We start from the raw sequence: 22200 nt of genomic DNA, 5'->3' as shown, positions 1-22200 counted from the left end.
TATATATATATATATATATATATATATATATTTTTTTTTTTTCATTCATTTCAAGCTAAAAGTTTGTTTTCTAAATTGTTTCTTACATTTTTCATATGTATATATATGTATGTGTGTGTGTGTGTGTGTGTATGTGCATATGTGTGTGTGTGTGTGTGTGTGTGTATATGTATATATATATGTATATTATCCCTGGGGATAGGGGTGAAAGAATACTTCCCACGTATTCCTCGCGTGTCGTAGAAAGCGACTAGAGGGGACGGGAGCGGGGGGCCGGAAATCCTCCCCTCCTTGTATTAACTTTCTAAAATGGGAAACAGAAGAAGGAGTCACGCGGGGAGTGATCATCCTCCTCGAAGGCTCAGAGTGGGGTGCCTAAATGTGTGTGGATGTAACCAAGATGTGAAAAAAGGAGAGATAGGTAGTATGTTTGAGGAAAGGAACCTGGATGTTTTGGCTCTGAGTGAAACGAAGCTCAAGGGTAAAGGGGAAGAGTGGTTTGGAAATGTCTGGGGAGTGAAGTCAGGGGTTAGTGAGAGGACAAGAGCAAGGGAAGGAGTAGCAATACTCCTGAAACAGGAGTTGTGGGAGTATGTGATAGAATGTAAGAAAGTAAATTCTCGATTAATATGGGTAAAATTGAAAGTTGATGGAGAGAGGTGGGTGATTATTGGTGCATATGCACCTGGGCATGAGAAGAAAGATCATGAGAGGCAAGTGTTTTGGGAGCAGCTAAATGAGTGTGTTAGCGGTTTTGATGCACGAGACCGGGTTATAGTGATGGGTGATTTGAATGCAAAGGTGAGTAATGTGGCAGTTGAGGGAATAATTGGTATGCATGGGGTGTTCAGTGTTGTAAATGGAAATGGTGAAGAGCTTGTAGATTTATGTGCTGAAAAAGGACTGATGATTGGGAATACCTGGTTTAAAAAGCGAGATATACATAAGTATACTTATGTAAGTAGGAGAGATGGCCAGAGAGCGTTATTGGATTACGTGTTAATTGACAGGCGTGCGAAAGAGAGACTTTTGGATGTTAATGTGCTGAGAGGTGCAACTGGAGGGATGTCTGATCATTATCTTGTGGAGGCTAAGGTGAAGATTAGTATGGGTTTTCAGAAAAGAGGAGTGAATGTTGGGGTGAAGAAGGTGGTGAGAGTAAGTGAGCTTGGGAAGGAGACCTGTGTGGGGAAGTACCAGGAGAGACTGTGTACAGAATGGAAAAAGGTGAGAACAATGGAAGTAAGGGGAGTGGGGGAGGAATGGGATGTATTTAGGGAATCAGTGATGGATTGCGCAAAAGATGCTTGTGGCATGAGAAGAGTGGGAGGTGGGCTGTTTAGAAAGGGTAGTGAGTGGTGGGATGAAGAAGTAAGAGTATTAGTGAAAGAGAAGAGAGAGGCATTTGGACGATTTTTGCAGGGAAAAAATGCAATTGAGTGGGAGAAGTATAAAAGAAAGAGACAGGAGGTCAAGAGAAAGGTGCAAGAGGTGAAAAAAAGGGCAAATGAGAGATGGGGTGAGAGACTATCAGTAAATTTTAGGGAAAATAAAAAGATGTTCTGGAAGGAGGTAAATAGGGTGCGTAAGACAAGGGAGCAAATGGGAACTTCAGTGAAGGGCGTAAATGGGGAGGTGATAACAAGTAGCGGTGATGTGAGAAGGAGATGGAATGAGTATTTTGAAGGTTTGTTGAATGTGTCTGATGACAGAGTGGCAGATATAGGGTGTTTTGGTCGAGGTGGTGTGCAAAGTGAGAGGGTTAGGGAAAATGATTTGGTAAACAGAGAAGAGGTAGTAAAAGCTTTGCGGAAGATGAAAGCCGGCAAGGCAGCAGGTTTGGATGGTATTGCAGTGGAATTTATTAAGAAAGGGGGTGACTGTATTGTTGACTGGTTGGTAAGGTTATTTAATGTATGTATGACTCATGGTGAGGTGCCTGAGGATTGGCGGAATGCGTGCATAGTGCCATTGTACAAAGGCAAAGGGGATAAGAGTGAGTGCTCAAATTACAGAGGTATAAGTTTGTTGAGTATTCCTGGTAAATTATATGGGAGGGTATTGATTGAGAGGGTGAAGGCATGTACAGAGCATCAGATTGGGGAAGAGCAGTGTGGTTTCAGAAGTGGTAGAGGATGTGTGGATCAGGTGTTTGCTTTGAAGAATGTATGTGAGAAATACTTAGAAAAGCAAATGGATTTGTATGTAGCATTTATGGATCTGGAGAAGGCATACGATAGAGTTGATAGAGATGCTCTGTGGAAGGTATTAAGAATATATGGTGTGGGAGGCAAGTTGTTAGAAGCAGTGAAAAGTTTTTATCGAGGATGTAAGGCATGTGTACGTGTAGGAAGAGAGGAAAGTGATTGGTTCTCAGTGAATGTAGGTTTGCGGCAGGGGTGTGTGATGTCTCCATGGTTGTTTAATTTGTTTATGGATAGGGTTGTAAGGGAGGTAAATGCAAGAGTCCTGGAAAGAGGGGCAAGTATGAAGTCTGTTGGGGATGAGAGAGCTTGGGAAGTGAGTCAGTTGTTGTTCGCTGATGATACAGCGCTGGTGGCTGATTCATGTGAGAAACTGCAGAAGCTGGTGACTGAGTTTGGTAAAGTGTGTGGAAGAAGAAAGTTGAGAGTAAATGTGAATAAGAGCAAGGTTATTAGGTACAGTAGGGGTGAGGGTCAAGTCAATTGGGAGGTGAGTTTGAATGGAGAAAAACTGGAGGAAGTGAAGTGTTTTAGATATCTGGGAGTGGATCTGTCAGCGGATGGAACCATGGAAGCGGAAGTGGATCATAGGGTGGGGGAGGGGGCGAAAATTTTGGGAGCCTTGAAAAATGTGTGGAAGTCGAGAACACTATCTCGGAAAGCAAAAATGGGTATGTTTGAGGGAATAGTGGTTCCAACAATGTTGTATGGTTGCGAGGCGTGGGCTATGGATAGAGATGTGCGCAGGAGGATGGATGTGCTGGAAATGAGATGTTTGAGGACAATGTGTGGTGTGAGGTGGTTTGATCGAGTAAGTAACGTAAGGGTAAGAGAGATGTGTGGAAATAAAAAGAGCGTGGTTGAGAGAGCAGAAGAGGGTGTTTTGAAATGGTTTGGGCACATGGAGAGAATGAGTGAGGAGAGATTGACCAAGAGGATATATGTGTCGGAGGTGGAGGGAACGAGGAGAAGAGGGAGACCAAATTGGAGGTGGAAAGATGGAGTGAAAAAGATTTTGTGTGATCGGGGCCTGAACATGCAGGAGGGTGAAAGGAGGGCAAGAAATAGAGTGAATTGGAGTCATGTGGTATACAGGGGTTGACGTGCTGTCAGTGGATTGAAGCAAGGCATGTGAAGCGTCTGGGGTAAACCATGGAAAGCTGTGTAGGTATGTATATTTGCGTGTGTGGACGTGTGTATGTACATGTGTATGGGGGGGGGGGTTGGGCCATTTCTTTCGTCTGTTTCCTTGCGCTACCTCGCAAACGCGGGAGACAGCGACAAAGTATAAAAAAAAAAAAAAAAAAATATATATATATATATATATATATATATATATATATATATATATATATATATATATATATATATATATATATATATATATATATGTATATATATAAATATATATATATATCTCAGGAGAGACTGAGTACAGAATGGAAAAAGGTGAGAACAGTGGAAGTAAGGGGAGTGGGGGAGGAATGGGATGTATTTAGGGAATCAGTGATGGATTGCGCAAAAGATGCTTGTGGCATGAGAAGAGTGGGTGGTGGGTTGATTAGAAAGGGTAGTGAGTGGTGGGATGAAGAAGTAAGAGTATTAGTGAAAGAGAAGAGAGAGGCATTTGGACGATTTTTGCAGTGAAAAAATGCAATTGAGTGGGAGACGTATAAAAGAAAGAGACAGGAGGTCAAGAGAAAGGTGCAAGAGGTGAAAAAAAGGCAAATGAGAGTTGGGGTGAGAGAGTATCATTAAATTTTTGGGAGAATAAAAAGATGTTCTGGAAGGAGGTAAATAAAGTGCGTAAGACAAGTGAGCAAATGGGAACTTCAGTGAAGGGCGCAAATGGGGAGGTGATAACAAGTAGTGGTGATGTGAGAAGGAGATGGAGTGAGTATTTTGAAGGTTTGTTGAATGTATTTGATGATAGAGTGGCAGATATAGGGTGTTTTGGTCGAGGTGGTGTGCAAAGTGAGAGAGTTAGGGAAAATGATTTGGTAAACAGAGAAGAGGTAGTAAAAGCTTTGCGGAAGATGAAAGACGGCAAGGCGGCAGGTTTGGATGGTATTGCAGTGGAATTTATTAAAAAAGGGGGTGACTGTATTGTTGACTGGTTGGTAAGGTTATTTAATGTATGTATGACTCACGGTGAGGTGCCTGAGGATTGGCGGAATGCGTGCATAGTGCCATTGTACAAAGGCAAAGGGGATAAGAGTGAGTGCTCAAATTACAGAGGTATAAGTTTGTTGAGTATTCCTGGTAAATTATATGGGAGGGTATTGATTGAGAGGGTGAAGGCATGTACAGAGCATCAGATTGGGGAAGAGCAGTGTGGTTTCAGAAGTGGTAGAGGATGTGTGGATCAGGTGTATGCTTTGAAGAATGTATGTGAGAAATACTTAGAAAAGCAAATGGATTTGTATGTAGCATTTATGGATCTGGAGAAGGCATATGATAGAGTTGATAGAGATGCTCTGTGGAAGGTATTAAGAATATATGGTGTGGGAGGCAAGTTGTTAGAAGCAGTGAAAAGTTTCTATCGAGGATGTAAGGCATGTGTACGTGTAGGAAGAGAGGAAAGTGATTGGTTCTCAGTGAATGTAGGTTTGCGGCAGGGGTGTGTGATGTCTCCATGGTTGTTTAATTTGTTTATGGATGGGGTTGTTAGGGAGGTGAATGCAAGAGTTTTAGAAAGAGGTGCAAGTATGAAGTCTGTTGGGGATGAGAGAGCTTGGGAAGTGAGTCAGTTGTTGTTCGCTGATGATACAGCGCTGGTGGCTGATTCATGTGAGAAACTGCAGAAGCTGGTGACTGAGTTTGGTAAAGTGTGTGAAAGAAGAAAGTTAAGAGTAAATGTGAATAAGAGCAAGGTTATTAGGTACAGTAGGGTTGAGGGTCAAGTCAATTGGGAGGTAAGTTTGAATGGAGAAAAACTGGAGGAAGTGAAGTGTTTTAGATATCTGGGAATGGATCTGGCAGCGGATGGAACCATGGAAGCGGAAGTGGATCATAGGGTGGGGAAGGGGGCGAAAATTCTGGGAGCCTTGAAGAATGTGTGGAAGTCGAGAACACTATCTCGGAAAGCAAAAATGGGTATGTTTGAAGGAATAGTGGTTCCAACAATGTTGTATGGTTGCGAGGCGTGGGCTATGGATAGAGTTGTGCGCAGGAGGATGGATGTGCTGAAAATGAGATGTTTGAGGACAATGTCTGGTGTGAGGTGGTTTGATCGAGTAAGTAACGTAAGGGTAAGAGAGATGTGTGGAAATAAAAAGAGCGTGGTTGAGAGAGCAGAAGAGGGTGTTTTGAAATGGTTTGGGCACATGGAGAGAATGAGTGAGGAAAGATTGACCAAGAGGATATATGTGTCGGAGGTGGAGGGAACGAGGAGAAGAGGGAGACCAAATTGGAGGTGGAAAGATGGAGTTAAAAAGATTTTGTGTGATCGGGGCCTGAACATGCAGGAGGGTGAAAGGAGGGCAAGGAATAGAGTGAATTGTAGCGATGTGGTATACCGGGGTTGATGTGCTGTCAGTGGATTGAATCAGGGCATGTGAAGCGTCTGGGGTAAACCATGGAAAGCTGTGTAGGTATGTATATTTGCGTGTGTGGACGTATGTATAAACATGTGTATGGGGGTGGGTTGGGCCATTTCTTTCGTGTGTTTCCTTCCGCTACCTCGCAAACGCGGGAGACAGCGAGAAAGCAAAAAAAAAAAAAAAAAAAAAAAAAATATATATATATATATATATATATATATATATATATATATATATGTTGGAAAGGATCATAATTTTGCGCTTGATCAGGATATTCCTATGAGTCCACGGGGAAAATGAAACAGGAAAAGTTCCCAAGTGCACTTTCGTGTAATAATCACATCGTCAGGGGAGACACTAGAGAGAGATATAACAGTCAGTTGATATACATCGAAGAGACGAAACTAGGACGGCATTTGGTAAACATTTGATTGTCCAAAACATACAACGAGCGTTCATAAACTTATCATTTTACAAATCTTATCAACAATAAAGTTATCTAATTTGTGTAGACCATAACTAATATTCAGATTAGAATTCTTTGTGTATTTAATGATAGAAGATTCAATGATATTTCTCTTGGTAATGGAGTTAGAGTTAATAACTGAGATGGCGTTACTCCAGTCAATACAATGATCATAGTTTTTAACATGATTCAACAAGGCATTTGATTCTTGTCCCGTTCTTATACTATATTTATGTTGCTTAGGTCCAACAGAAAGATTCTTACCAGTCTGACCAATATAAGATTTATCAGTTTCCACAAGGCACTCTATAGATACATCCAAGAGAATTTTCTGGTGAATTCCTGATTAAGATATTCTTTATAGTATTATTGTTGCTAAAGGCAACATTTACATTAAAGGATTTAAGCAACATGGGAAGCAAAGTGAAATTATTATTAAAAGGGAGAACTAAAAGATTCTTGGTGTCAATTGAAGGTTTGGGCTCAACTCTATTAAATGATTTCTTTGCTAACTTAAGGGATTTGTCAATGAAAGATCTAGGGTACTTTAACTTAGATCCAATAGAATATATCTTCTCAAACTCATCATTAATAAACTCTGGACTGCAAATACGTAATGCCCTAAGGAACATAGATTGAAGTGATGATAGTTTAACTCTGTCATGTTGAGATGAGTAATAATGGATATATGAGCATACATTGGTGGGTTTTCTGTATATGCTAAACTTTAACTTGTTTCCTTGTCTGTGGATAATGCAATCTAAAAATGGTAACATACCATTATCTTCATTTTCTACAGTAAATTTGATGGAAGGTACTAAATTGTTAAGTAAGGGGAGAAATATTGGTAAATTTTCATTTGTTGGCCAAACACAAAGAACATCATCTACATACCTAAACCAAATAGCATTAGAAGGTAAGATATCCTTTAGTAATTTTGTTTCAAAAAATTCCATATAAAGAGTACTTAGTACAGGTGAAAGAGGGTTACCCATTGCCATACCAAATTTTTGAGCATAATAATCTCCATTAAATTGAAATGCACAGTCTTTTATACACAATTTTATCAGTTCAATGAAATTAGACTTTGAAACAGGTAAATGAATATCATCCAAGACATCAAATAAATATTCTAAAGGGTCATCAACTGGAACTTTAGTGAAAAGGGAGGAAACATCAAAGCTAACTAGAAATCAAAATTAACATTGATGTTGTTTAGCTTGTTGACTAAATCTACATTGTTCATGATATTAGAATTTGATACCTTACCCACTAAAGGGCTTAATAAAAAAACTAACCATTTTGACACTTTATATGTGAAGGAGCCTACTGAACTCACTATAGGTCTTGCTTGAAAATTCTCTTTTTGTGTTTTGATAAGTCCATACATATATGGAATGAAGGGGACAAAGATAACAAATCTTTGATAAGAGAAATGTTATCTTTCAACAACAACTTCATTTCTTTATTGAAGTGAGAATTAACTGCTTCTAAGGGATTTTTACTAGGTTTAGAACATGTTGTGTTATCATTTAGAAGATCATTCATTTTAGATAAATAGTTACTTTTGTGTAAAATCTCAATATTGTTAGCCTTATCTGCTTTAGTAATATGTATATCCCTGTCTTTTTTAAATTGTTTTTAAGGTGAGTAAAGTCAGGGGTTAGTGAGAGGACAAGAGCAAGGGAAGGAGTAGCACTACTCCTGAAACAGGAGTGGTGGGAATATGTGATAGAGTGTAAGAAAGTAAATGCTAGATTGATGTGGGTAAAACTGAAAGTAGATGGAGAGAGATGGGTGATTATTGGTGCATATGCACCTGGGCATGAGAAGAAAGATCATGAGAGGCAAGTATTTTGGGAGCAGCTGAGTGAGTGTGTTAGTAGTTTTGATGCACGAGACCGGGTTATAGTGATGGGTGATTTGAATGCAAAGGTGAGTTATGTGGCAGTTGAGGGAATAATTGGTGTACATGGGGTATTCAATGTTGTAAATGGAAATGGTGAAGAGCTTGTAGATTTTTGTGCTGAAAAAGGATTGGTGATTAGGAATACCTGGTTTAAAAAGAGAGATATATATAAGTATACATATGTAAGTAGGAGAGATAGCCAGAGAGCGTTAATTGTTAGGCGAGCGAAAGAGAGACTTTTGGATGTTAATGTGCTGAGAGGTGCAACTGGAGGGATGTCTGATCATTATTTTGTAGAGGCGAAGGTGAAGATTTGTAGAGGTTTTCAGAAAAGAAGAGAGAATGTTGGGGTGAAGAGAGTGGAGAGAGTAAGTGAGCTTGGGAAGGAAACTTGTGTGAGAAAGTACCAGGAGAGACTGAGTGCAGAATGGTTAAAGGTGAGAGCAAATGGCATAAGGGGAGTGAGGGAGGAATGGGATGTATTTAGGGAAGCAGTGATCGCTTGCGCAAAAGATGCTTGTGGCATGAGAAGCGTGGGAGTTGGGCAGTTTAGAAAGGGTAGAGAGTGGTGGGATGAAGAAGTAAGATTGTTAGTGAAAGAAGAGAGTGGCATTTGGACGAGTTTTGCAGGGAAATAGTGCAAATGAGTGGGAGATGTATAAACGAAAGAGGCAGGAGGTCAAGAGAAAGGTACAAGAGGTGAAAAAGAGGGCAAATGAGAGCTGGGGTGAGAGAGTATCATTGAATCTTAGAGAGAACAAAAAGATGTTTTGGAAGGAGGTGAATAAAGTGCGTAAGACAAGAGAACAAATGGGAACATCGGTGAAGGGGGCTAATGAGGAGGTGATAACAAGTAGTGGTGATGTGAGAAGGAGATGGAGTGAGTATTTTGAGGGTTTGTTGAATGTGTTTGATGATAGAGTGGCAGAGATAGGTTGTTTTGGTCGAGGTGGGATGCGAAGTGAGAGGGATATGGAGAATGGTTTAGTTAACAGAGAAGAGGTCATAAAAGCTTTGCGGAAGATGAAAGCTGGCAAGGCAGTGGGTTTGGATGGTATTGCAGTGGAATGTACTAAAAAAGGGGGTGACTGTGTTGTTGACTGGTTGGTAAGGATATTTAATGCATGTATGACTCATGGTGAGGTGCCTAAGGATAGGTGGAATGCATGCATAGTGCCATTGTACAAAGGCAAAGGGGATAAAGGTGAGCGCTCAAATTACAGAGGTATATGTTTGCTGAGTATTTCTGGGAAATTATATGGAAGGGTATTGATTGAGAGGGTGAGAGCATGCACACAGCATGAGATTGGGGAAGAACAGTGTGGTTTCAGAAGTGGTAGAGGATGTGTGGATCAGGTGTTTGCTTTGAAGAATGTATGTGAGAAATACTTAGAAAAGCAAATGAATTTGTATGTAGCATTTATGGATCTGGAGAAGGCATATGATAGAGTTGATAGAGATGTTCTATGAAAGGTATTAAAAATATATGGTGTGGGAGGCAAGTTGTTACAAGCAGTGAAAAGTTTTTTGTCAAGGATGTAAGGCATGTGTACGAGTAGAAAGAGAGGAAAGTGATTGGTTTCTCAGTGAATGTTGTTTTGCGGCAGGGGTGCGTGATTTGCCCATGGTTGTTTAATTTGTTTATGGATGGGGTTGTTAGGGAGGTGAATGCAAGAGTTTTGGAGAGAGGGGCTAGTATGCAGTCTGTTGTGGATAAGAGAGCTTGGGAAGTGAGTCAGTTGTTGTTCGCTGATGATACAGCGCTGGTGGCTGATTCGGGTGAGAAACTGCAGAAGCTGAGTTTGGCAAAGTGTGTGAAAGAAGAAAGCTGAGAGTAAATGTGAATAAGAGCATGATACAGAAGAGTTGAATTACAAGTAAACTGGGAGGTAAGTTTAAATGGAGAAAAACTGGAGGAAGTGAAGTGTTTTAGATATCTGGGACTGGATTTGGCAGCGGATGGAACCATGGAAGCGTAAGTGAGTCACAAGGTTGGGGAGGGGGCGAAAGTTCTGGAAGCGTTAAATATGTGGAAGGCGAGAGCATTATCTGGGAAAGCTAAAATAGGTACGTTTGAAGGAATAGTGGTTCCAACAATGCTATATGGTTGCGAGACGTGGGCTATAGATAGAGTTGTGCGGAGGAGGATGGATGTGTTGGAAATGAGATGTTTGAGGAGAATATGTGGTGTGAGGCGGTTTGATCGAGTAAGTAATGAAAGGGTAAGAGAGATGTGTGGTAACAAAAAGAGTGTGGTTGAGAGAGCAGAAGAGGGTGTTTTGAAATGGTTTGGTCACATGGAGAGAATGAGTGAGGAAAGATTGCCAAAGAGGATACATGTGTCAGAGGTGGAGAGAACGAGGAGAAGTGGGAGACCAAATCGGAGGTGGAAAGATGGAGTGAAGAAGATTTTGAGCGATCGGGGCCTGAACATGCAGGAGGGTGAAAGGCGTGCAAGGAATAGAGTGAATTGGAACGATGTGGTATACCGGGGTCGACGTGCTGTCACTGGATTGAACCAGGGCAAGTGAAGCGTCTGGGGTAAACCATGGAAAGATCTCTGGGGCTGGATGCGGAAAGGGAGCTGTGGTTTCGGTGGATTATACATGACAGCTAGACTGATTGTAAACGAATGTGGCCTTTGTTGACTTTTCCTAGCGTTACCTCGCGCGCATGCGGGAGTGGGTTGTCATTTCATGTTCGGCCGGATGGCGACGGAAATGAATAAAGGCAGTAAGTATGAATTATGTACCTGTGTATATACGTATATGTCTGTCTATGTATATATATGTATACGTTGAAATGTATAGGTATGTATATGTTCGTGTGTGAATGTGTATATATAAACATGTGTATGTTGGTTAGTTGGGTCATTCTTTCGTCTGGTTCCTTGCACTTCCTCGCTAACGCGGGAGACAGCGACAAAGTATGATAAGAAAATAATATATATATATATATATATATATATATATATATATATATATATATATATATATATATATATATATATATATATATATATATATATATAGGTAGTAAAAGCTTTGCGGAAGATGAAAGCCGGCAAGGCAGTAGGTTTGGATGGTATTGCAGTGGAATTTATTAAAAAAGGGGGTGACTGTATTGTTGACTGGTTGGTAAGGTTATTTAATGTATGTATGACTCATGGTGAGGTGCCTGAGGATTGGCGGAATGCGTGCATAGTGCCATTGTACAAAGGCAAAGGGGATAAGAGTGAGTGCTCAAATTACAGAGGTATAAGTTTGTTGAGTATTCCTGGTAAATTATATGGGAGGGTATTGATTGAGAGGATGAAGGCATGTACAGAGCATCAGATTGGGGAAGAGCAGTGTGGTTTCAGAAGTGGTAGAGGATGTGTGGATCAGGTGTTTGCTTTGAAGAATGTATGTGAGAAATACTTAGAAAAGCAAATGGATTTGTATGTAGCATTTATGGATCTGGAGAAGGCATATGATAGAGTTGATAGAGATGCTCTGTGGAAGGTATTAAGAATATATGGTGTGGGAGGCAAGTTGTTAGAAGCAGTGAAAAGTTTTTATCGAGGATGTAAGGCATGTGTACGTGTAGGAAGAGAGGAAAGTGATTGGTTCTCAGTGAATGTAGGTTTGCGGCAGGGGTGTGTGATGTCTCCATGGTTGTTTAATTTGTTTATGGATGGGGTTATTAGGGAGGTGAATGCAAGAGTTTTGGAAAGAGGGGCAAGTATGAAGTCTGTGGGGGATGAGAGAGCTTGGGAAGTGAGTCAGTTGTTGTTCGCTGATGATACAGCGCTAGTGGCTGATTCATGTGAGAAACTGCAGAAGCTGGTGACTGAGTTTGGTAAAGTGTGTGAAAGAAGAAAGTTAAGAGTAAATGTGAATAAGAGCAAGGTTATTAGGTACAGTAGGGTTGAGGGTCAAGTCAATTGGGAGGTGAGTTTGAATGGAGAAAAACTGGAGGAAGTGAAGTGTTTTAGATATCTGGGAGTGGATCTGGCAGCGGATGGAACCATGAAAGCGGAAGTGGATCATAGGGTGGGGGAGGGGGCGAAAATTCTGGGAGCCTTGAAGAATGTGTGGAAGTCGAGAACATTATCTCGGAAAGCAAAAATGGGTATGTTTGAAGGAATAGTGGTTCCAACAATGTTGTATGGTTGCGAGGCGTGGGCTATGGATAGAGTTGTGCGCAGGAGGATGGATGTGCTGGAAATGAGATGTTTGAGGACAATGTGTGGTGTGAGGAGGTTTGATCGAGTAAGTAACGTAAGGGTAAGAGAGATGTGTGGAAATAAAAAGAGCGTGGTTGAGAGAGCAGAAGAGGGTGTTTTGAAATTGTTTGGGCACATGGAGAGAATGAGTGAGGAAAGATTGACCAAGAGGATATATGTGTCGGAGGTGGAGGGAACGAGGAGAAGAGGGAGACCAAATTGGAGGTGGAAAGATGGAGTGAAAAAGATTTTGTGTGATCGGGGCCTGAACATGCAGGAGGGTGAAAGGAGGGCTAGGAATAGAGTGAATTGGAGCGATGTGGTATACCGGGGTTGACGTGCTGTCAGTGGATTGAATCAAGGCATGTGAAGCGTCTGGGGTAAACCATGGACAGCTGTGTAGGTATGTATATTTGCGTGTGTGGACGTATGTATATACATGTGTATGGGGGTGGGTTGGGCCATTTCTTTCGTCTGTTTCCTTACGCTACCTCGCAAACGCGGGAGACAGCGACAAAGCTAAAAAAAAAAAAAAAATATATATGTATATATATATATATATATATAGATATATATATATATATATATATATATATATATATATATATATATATATATATATATATATATATATATATATATATATATATATATATATATATATATACCTTAGCCAGGTATCCAATTTATCAACAAACTCGTAGGGTAGGATGAACAGCTGGGTTGACTGTGAACCGACTACCGCAACCAGGATTCGAACCTATACCCCTGACTCCAGGTGGCTCCTAAAATCATCAAGGTCAAGAAAAATGACCTCTATAAGTGTGACCCTCTGTAGGTCGCTCATCCATGAACACAGACATCTATTCAAAACCAAATAATTTTTCTAAAACAAGTTTTTGTCATTTCAGAAGACAATGGACGAATCATTTCCCTCCCTTTTCATCGTCATGCCGTCCTCATTTACAGGTTGCCTGACGAAAGGGCTCAAGGAGTGTCGCTTTCCATTCCGGTATCAGAACCGTGTGTACAGCGGGTGCATCAAGTTGAACAGAAACCAGGCCTGGTGCAGCACCCTCACGGATCATCTTGACAACCACGTACCCAACCACTGGGGCAAATGTCATTGGTATTGTGAAGGTGAGGTGAGGGCCAAGGTGCTTTCTTCTCTCTCTCTCTCTCTCTCTCTCTCTCTCTCTCTCTCTCTCTCTCTCTCTCTCTCTCTCTCTCTCTCTCTCTCTCTCTCTCTCTCTCTCTCTCTCTATATATATATATATCTCCACACATCCTCTACCACTTCTGAAACCACACTGCTCTTCCCCAATCTGATGCTCTGTACATGCCTTCACCCTCTCAATCAATACCCTCCCATATAATTTACCAGGAATACTCAACAAACTTATACCTCTGTAATTTGAGCACTCACTCTTATCCCCTTTGCCTTTGTACAATGGCACTATGCACGCATTCCGCCAATCCTCAGGCACCTCACCATGAGTCATACATACATTAAATAACCTTACCAACCAGTCAACAATACAGTCACCCCCTTTTTTAATAAATTCCACTGCAATACCATCCAAACCTGCTGCCTTGCCGGCTTTCATCTTCCGCAAAGCTTTCACTACCTCTTCTCTGTTTACCAAATCATTTTCCCTAACCCTCTCACTTTGCACACCACCTCGACCAAAACACCCTATATCTGCCACTCTATCATCAAACACATTCAACAAACCTTCAAAATACTCACTCCATCTCCCTCTCACATCACCACTACTTGTTATCACCTCCCCATTTGCGCCCTTCACTGAAGTTCCCATTTGCTCCCTTGTCTTACGCACTTTATTTACCTCCTTCCAGAACATCTTTTTATTCTCCCTAAAATTTAATGATACTCTCTCACCCCAACTCTCATTTGCCCTTTTTTTCACCTCTTGCACCTTTCTCTTGACCTCCTGTCTCTTTCTTTTATACATCTCCCACTCAATTGCATTTTTCCCCTGCAAAAATCGTCCAAATGCCTCTCTCTTCTCTTTCACTAATACTCTTACTTCTTCATCCCACCACTCACTACCCAAAGTATAAAAAAAAAAGAAAAAAATATATATATATATATATATATATATATATATATATATATATATATATATATATATATATATATATATACATATATATATATATTTTATTTTTGTCGCTGTCTCCCGCGTTTGCGAGGTAGCGCAAGGAAACAGACGAAAGAAATGGCCCAACCCACCCCCATACAACATGCATATACATACGTCCACACACGCAAATATACATACCTACACAGCTTTCCATGGTTTACCCCAGACGCTTCACATGCCCTGATTCAATCCACTGACAGCACGTCAACCCCGGTATACCACATCGATCCAATTCACTCTATTCTTTGCCCTCCTTTCACCCTCCTGCATGTTCAGGCCCCGATCACACAAAATCTTTTTCACTCCATCTTTCCACCTCCAATTTGGTCTCCCTCTTCTCGTTCCCTCCACCTCCGACACATATATCCTCTCGGTCAATCTTTCCTCACTCATTCTCTCCATGTGCCAAACCTTTTCAAGACACCCTCTTCTGCTCTCTCAACCACGCTCTTTTTATTTCCACACATCTCTCTTACCCTTACGTTACTTACTCGATCAAACCACCTCACACCACACATTGTCCTCAAACATCTCATTTCCAGCACATCCATCCTCCTGCGCACAACTTTATCCATAGCCCACGCCTCGCAACCATACAACATTGTTGGAACCACTATTCCTTCAAACATACCCATTTTTGCTTTCCGAGATAATGTTCTTGACTTCCACACATTCTTCAAGGCTCCCAGGATTTTCGCCCCCTCCCCCACCCTATGATCCACTTCCGCTTCCATGGTTCCATCCGCTGCCAGATCCACTCCCAGATATCTAAAACACTTTACTTCCTCCAGTTTTTCTCCATTCAAACTTACCTCCCAATTGACTTGACCCTCAACCCTACTGTACCTAATTACCTTGCTCTTATTCACATTTACTCTCAACTTTCTTCTTTCACACACTTTACCAAACTCAGCCACCAGCTTCTGCAGTTTCTCACATGAATCAGCCACCAGCGCTGTATCATCTCATCCCCAACAGACTTCATACTTGCCCCTCTTTCCAAAACTCTTGCCTTCACCTCCCTAACAACCCCATCAATAAACAAATTAAACAACCATGGAGACATCACACACCCCTGCCGCAAACCTACATTCACTGAGAACCAATCACTTTCCTCTTTTCCCACACGTACACATGCCTTACATCCTCGATAAAAACTTTTCACTGCTTCTAACAACTTGCCTCCCACACCATATATTCTTAATACCTTCCACAGAGCATCTCTATCAACTCTATCATATGCCTTCTCCAGATCCATAAATGCTACATGCAAATCCATTTAATTTTCTAAGTATTTCTCACATACATTCTTCAAAGCAAACACCTGATCCACACATCCTCTACCACTTCTGAAACCACACTGCTCTTCCCCAATCTGATGCTCTGTACAAGCCTATATATATATAGGAGCAAATGGGAACTTCAGTGAAGGGCGCAAATGGGGAGGTGATACCAAGTAGTGGTGATGTGAGAAGGTGATGGAGTGAGTATTTCGAAGATTTGTTGAATGTGTTTGATGATAGAGTGGCAGATATAGGGTGTTTTGGTCGAGGTGGTGTGCAAAGTGAGAGGGTTAGGGAAAATGATTTGGTAAACAGAGAAGAGGTAGTGAAAGCTTTGCGGAAGATGAAAGCCAGCAAGGCAGCAGGTTTGGATGGTATTGCAGTGGAATTTCTTAAAAAAGGGGGTGACTGTATTGTTGACTGGTTGGTAAGGTTATTTAATGTATGTATGACTCATGGTGAGGTGCCTGAGGATTGGCGGAATGCGTGCATAGTGCCATTGTACAAAGGCAAAGGGGATAAGAGTGAGTGCTCAAATTACAGAGGTATAAGTTTGTTGAGTATTCCTGGTAAATTATATGGGAGGGTATTGATTGAGAGGGTGAAGGCATGTACAGAGCATCAGATTGGGGAAGAGCAGTGTGGTTTCAGAAGTGGTAGAGGATGTGTGGATCAGGTGTTTGCTTTGAAGAATGTATGTGAGAAATACCTAGAAAAGGAAATGGATTTGTATGTAGCATTTATGGATCTGGAGAAGGCATATGATAGAGTTGATAGAGATGCTCTGTGGAAGGTATTAAGAATATATGGTGTGGGAGGAAAGTTGTTAGAAGCAGTGAAAAGTTTTTATCGAGGATGTAAGGCATGTGTACGTGTAGGAAGAGAGGAAAGTGATTGGTTCTCAGTGAATGTAGGTTTGCGGCAGGGGTGTGTGATGTCTCCATGGTTGTTTAATTTGTTTATGGATGGGGTTGTTAGGGAGGTAAATGCAAGAGTTTTGGAAAGAGGGGCAAGTATGAAGTCTGTTGGGGATGAGAGAGCTTGGGAAGTGAGTCAGTTGTTGTTCGCTGATGACACAGCGCTGGTGGCTGATTCATGTGTGAAACTGCAGAAGCTGGTGACTGAGTTTGGTAAAGTGTGTGGAAGAAGAAAGTTAAGAGTAAATGTGAATAAGAGCAATGGTATTAGGTACAGTAGGGTTGAGGGTCAAGTCAATTGGGAGGTGAGTTTGAATGGAGAAAAACTGGAGGAAGTGAAGTGTTTTAGATATCTGGGAGTGGATCTGGCAGCGGATGGAACCATGGAAGCGGAAGTGGATCATAGGGTGGGGGAGGGGGCGAAAATTCTGGGGGCCTTGAAGAATGTGTGGAAGTCGAGAACATTATCTCGGAAAGCAAAAATGGGTATGTTTGAAGGAATAGTGGTTCCAACAATGTTGTATGGTTGCGAGGCGTGGGCTATGGATAGAGTTGTGCGCAGGAGGATGGATGTGCTGGAAATGAGATGTTTGAGGACAATGTGTGGTGTGAGGTGGTTTGATCGAGTAAGTAACGTAAGGGTAAGAGAGATGTGTGGAAATAAAAAGAGCGTGGTTGAGAGAGCAGAAGAGGGTGTTTTGAAGTGGTTTGGGCACATGGAGAGGATGAGTGAAGAAAGATTGACCAAGAGGATATATGTGTCGGAGGTGGAGGGAACAAGGAGAAGAGGGAGACCAAGTTGGAGGTGGAAGGATGGAGTGAAAAAGATTTTGTGTGATCGGGGCCTGAACATGCAGGAGGGTGAAAGGAGGGCAAGGAATAGAGTGAATTGGAGCGATGTGGTATACCGGGGCTGACGTGCTGTCAGTGGATTGAATCAAGGCATGTGAAGCGTCTGGGGTAAACCATGGAATGCTGTGTAGGTATGTATATTTGCGTGTGTGGACGTATGTATATACATGTGTATGGGGGGGGTTGGGCCATTTCTTTCGTCTGTTTCCTTGCGCTACCTCGCAAACGCGGGAGACAGCGACAAAGTATAAAAAAAAAAAAAAAAAAATATATATATATATATATATATATATATATATATATATATATATATATATATATATATATATATATATATATATATATTTTTTTTTTTTTTGTATTTTCACACTATTCGCCATTTCCCGCGATAGCGAGGTAGCGTTAAGAACAGAGGACTGGGCCTTTGAGGGAATATCCTCATCTGGCCCCCTTCTCTGTTCCTTCTTTTAGAAAATTAAAAAAAAAACGAGAGGGGAGGATTTCCAGCCCCCCGCTCCCTTCCCTTTTAGTCGCCTTCTACGACACGCAGGGAATACGTGGGAAGTATTCTTTCTCCCCTATCCCCAGGGAATATATATATATATATATAAATATATAAATATATATATCGAGGATGTAAGGCATATGTGCGTGTAGGAAGAGAGGAAAGTGATTGGTTCTGTGAATGTAGGTTTGCGGCAGGGGTGTGTGATGTCTCCATGGTTGTTTAATTTGTTTATGGATGGGGTTGTTAGGGAGGTGAATGCAAGAGTTTTGGAAAGAGGGGCAAGTATGAAGTCTATTGTGGATGAGAGAGCTTGGGAAGTGAGTCAGTTGTTGTTCGCTGATGATACATCGCTGGTAGCTGATTCATGTGAGAAACTGCAGAAGGTGGTGACTGAGTTTGGTAAAGTGTGTGAAAGAAGAAAGTTAAGAGTAAATGTGAATAAGAGCAAGGTTATTAGATACAGTAGGGTTGAGGGTCAAGTCAATTGGGAGGTAAGTTTGAATTGGAAAAACTGGAGGAAGTAAAGTGTTTTAGATATCTGGGAGTGGATCTGGCAGGAGATGGAACCATGGAAGCGGAAGTGAATCATAGGGTGGGGGAGGGGGCGAAAATCCTTGGAGCCTTGAAGAATGTGTGGAAGTCAAGAACATTATCTCGGAGAGCAAAAATGGGTATGTTTGAAGGAATAGTGGTTCCAACAATGTTGTATAGTTGCGAGGCGTGGGCTATGGATAGAGTTGTGCGCAGGAGGGTGGATGTGCTGGAAATGAGATGTTTGAGGACAATGTGTGGTGTGAGGTGGTTTGATCGAGTAAGTAACGTAAGGGTAAGAGAGATGTGTGGAAATTAAAAGAGCGTGGTTGATAGAGGGGAAGAGGGTGTTTTGAAATGGTTTGGGCACATGGAGAGAATGAGTGAAGAAAGATTGACCAAGAGGATATATGTGTCGGAGGTGGAGGGAACGAGGAGAAGTGGGAGACCAAATTGGAGGTGGAAAGATGGAGTGAAAAAGATTTTGTGTGATCGGGGCCTGAACATGCAGGAGGGTGAAAGGCGGGGAAGGAATAGAGTGAATTGGATCGATGTGGTACACCGGGGTTGACGTGCTGTCAATGGATTGAACGAGGGTATGGTAAGCGTCTGGGGTAAGCCATGGAAAGTTGTGTGGGGCCTGGATGTGGAAAGGGAGCTGTGGTTTCGGGCATTATTGCATGACAGCTGGAGACTGAGTGTGAACGAATGGGGCATTTGTTATCTTTTCCTAGCGCTACCTCGCACACATGAGGGGGGAGGGGGATGGTATTCCATGTGTGGCGAGGTAGCGATGGGAATGAATAAAGGCAGACAGTGTGAATTGTGTGCCTGGGTATATATGTATGTGTCTGTGTGTGTATATATATGTGTACATTGAGATGTATAGGTATGTATATTTGCGTGTGTGGACGTGTATGTATATACATGTGTATGGGGGTGGGTTGGGCCATTTCTTTCGTCTGTTTCCTTGCGCTACCTCGCAAACGCGGGAGACAGCGACAAAGCAAAATAAATAAATATATAAACTACAGAAATTGAACGTGTGCATCTGCAAACTGTCATATAGAATTATCTGCGTTTGTGGGAAGGGGGATGGCTACGGAGGATGCAAGTGTGTCAGATGAACAGACAGATGTACACATGTATACAACACATGCATACTCACACACCCAGATATATCGCTTCGGGAATAAAGTGTCTGATCTTTTCCAGTGGACGAATGTCCCCTGACGTTCCACAAGGTAGGTGGCGTTTGCATCAAGTTGGCGCCCTCGACGCTGCAGGTCGGAACAGCGTCAGCCAGTGACACCTGCTTCTCCAGGGGCGCGCGACCCTTTCGGCCTGACGATCTTCACCTTCTGCAGCTACTACAGGAGTATGGTTCGTCGGCGACGGTTAGTAGTGATATAGCCTACTACTGGGCACATCATAACTATCATGCGGATATACATCTGTGCTGCATTGATACAACTGTACACTGTTTTGATTTCGTGATAAACTGCGACGGGGTTTCAAGAATTGACTGAAACGGATCCCCCGGTCACGTGTAGGTGTGAACACTCACTTTACAGCTATTCATAACTTCAGTCTTCCATAATATCCAAGAAAGGAATGAAATATATATATATATATATATATATATATATATATATATATATATATATATATATATATATATATATATATATATATATATATATATATATATATATATGTATATATATATATATATATATATATATATATATATATATATATATATATATATATATATCTTATTTTTTCTTTTAAACTATTCGCCATTTCCCGCGTTAGCGAGGTAGCGCTAAGAACAGAGGACTGGGCCTTTTTTGGAATATCCTCAACTGGCCCCCTCTGTTCCTTCTTTTGGAAAATCTAAAAAAAAAAAAAACGAGAGGGGAGGATTTCCAGCCCCCCGCTCCCTCCCCTTTTAGTCGCCTTCTACGACACGCAGGAAATACGTGGGAAGTATTCTTCATCCCCTATCCCCAGGGATAATATATAATATATAATATATATATATATATATATATAATATATATGATATATGTATATATATATATATATATATATATATATATATATATATATATATATATATATATATATATATATATATATATATATATATATATATATATATATATATATATATATATATTCCTATGAGTCCACGGGGAAAATGAAACTCGAAAAGTTCCCAAGTGCACTTTCGTGTAATAATCACATCATCAGGGGAGACACAAGAGAGGAATATAACAGTCAGTTGATATACATCGAAGAGACGAAGCTAGGACGCCATTCGGTAAACATGTGATTGTCCAATCACATGGACAATCACATGTTTACCAAATGGCGTCCTATTAGGTTATTAGGTACAGTAGGGTTGAGGGTCAAGTCAATTGGGATGTAAGTTTGAATGGAGAAAAACTGGAGGAAGTAAAGTGTTTTAGATATCTTTGAGTGGATCTGGCAGCGGATGGAACCATGGAAGCGGAAGTGGATCATAGGGTGGGGGAGGGGGCGAAAATCCTGGGAGCCTTGAAGAATGTGTGGAAGTCGAGAACATTATCTCGGAAAGCAAAAATGGGTATGTTTGAAGGAATAGTGGTTCCAACAATGTTGTATGGTTGCGAGGCGTGGGCTATGGATAGAGTTGTGCGCAGGAGGATGGATGTGCTGGAAATGAGATGTTTGAGGACAATGTGTGGTGTGAGGTGGTTTGATCGAGTAAGTAACGTAAGGGTAAGAGAGATGTGTGGAAATGAAAGGAGCGTGGTTGAGAGAGCAGAAGAGGGTGTTTTGAAATGGTTTGGGCACATGGAGAGAATGAGTGAGGAAAGATTGACCAAGAGGATATATGTGTCGGAGGTGGAGGGAACGAGGAAAAGTGGGAGACCAAATTGGAGGTGGAAAGATGGAGTGAAAAAGATTTTGTGTGATCGGGGCCTAAACATGCAGGAGGGTGAAAGGAGGGCAAGGAATATAGTGAATTGGATCGATTCACACCATTCGCCATCTCCCGCATTAGCGAGGTTGCGTTAAGAACAGAGGACTGGACCTTTGAGGGAATATCCTCACCTGGCCCCATTCTCTGTCCCTTCTTTTGGAAAATTTAAAAAAAAAAAAAGAAAAAAAAAAAAAACGAGAGGGGAGGATTTCCAGCCCCCCCGCTCCCTTCCTTTTAGTCGCCTTCTACGACACGCAGGGAATACGTGGGAAGTATTCTTTCTGCCCTATCCCCTAGGGTGGGGGAGGCGGCGAAAATCCTGGGGGCCTTGAAGAATGTGTGGAAGTCGAGAACATTATCTCGGAAAGCAAAAATGGGTATGTTTGAAGGAATAGTGGTTCCAACAATGTTGTATGGTTGCGAGGCGTGGGCTATGGATAGAGTTGTGCGCATGAGGATGGATGTGCTGGAAATGAGATGTTTGAGGACAATGTGTGGTGTGAGGTGGTTTGATCGAGTGAGTAACGTAAGGGTAAGAGAGATGTGTGGAAATAAAAAGAGCGTGGTTGAGAGAGCAGAAGAGGGTGTTTTGAAGTGGTTTGGGCACATGGAGATAATGAGTGAGGAAAGATTGACCAA

At 41.5% G+C, this 22200-nt stretch overlaps 1 protein-coding gene across 1 annotated transcript in view; it reads left to right on the top strand.

Annotated features, from left to right (window-relative positions):
- The window catches only part of LOC139757108 (uncharacterized), a 120910-nt gene extending 100931 nt beyond the window's left edge, over positions 1 to 19979 (top strand). The window contains exons 23-24 of the mRNA XM_071677201.1: positions 13298 to 13468; positions 19803 to 19979. The gene's annotated coding sequence lies outside the window, so the exon portion shown is untranslated. The remainder of the gene's footprint in view (positions 1 to 13297; positions 13469 to 19802) is intronic.
- Positions 19980 to 22200: the final 2221 nt, after the last annotated feature.

This window comes from Panulirus ornatus, chromosome 24 (assembly GCF_036320965.1).
Source record: "Panulirus ornatus isolate Po-2019 chromosome 24, ASM3632096v1, whole genome shotgun sequence".
NCBI classification, from domain to species: Eukaryota; Metazoa; Arthropoda; class Malacostraca; order Decapoda; family Palinuridae; genus Panulirus; species Panulirus ornatus.
The sequence above is the reverse complement of the archived record's forward strand: the minus strand, read 5'-3'. Positions and strand labels throughout refer to the sequence as shown.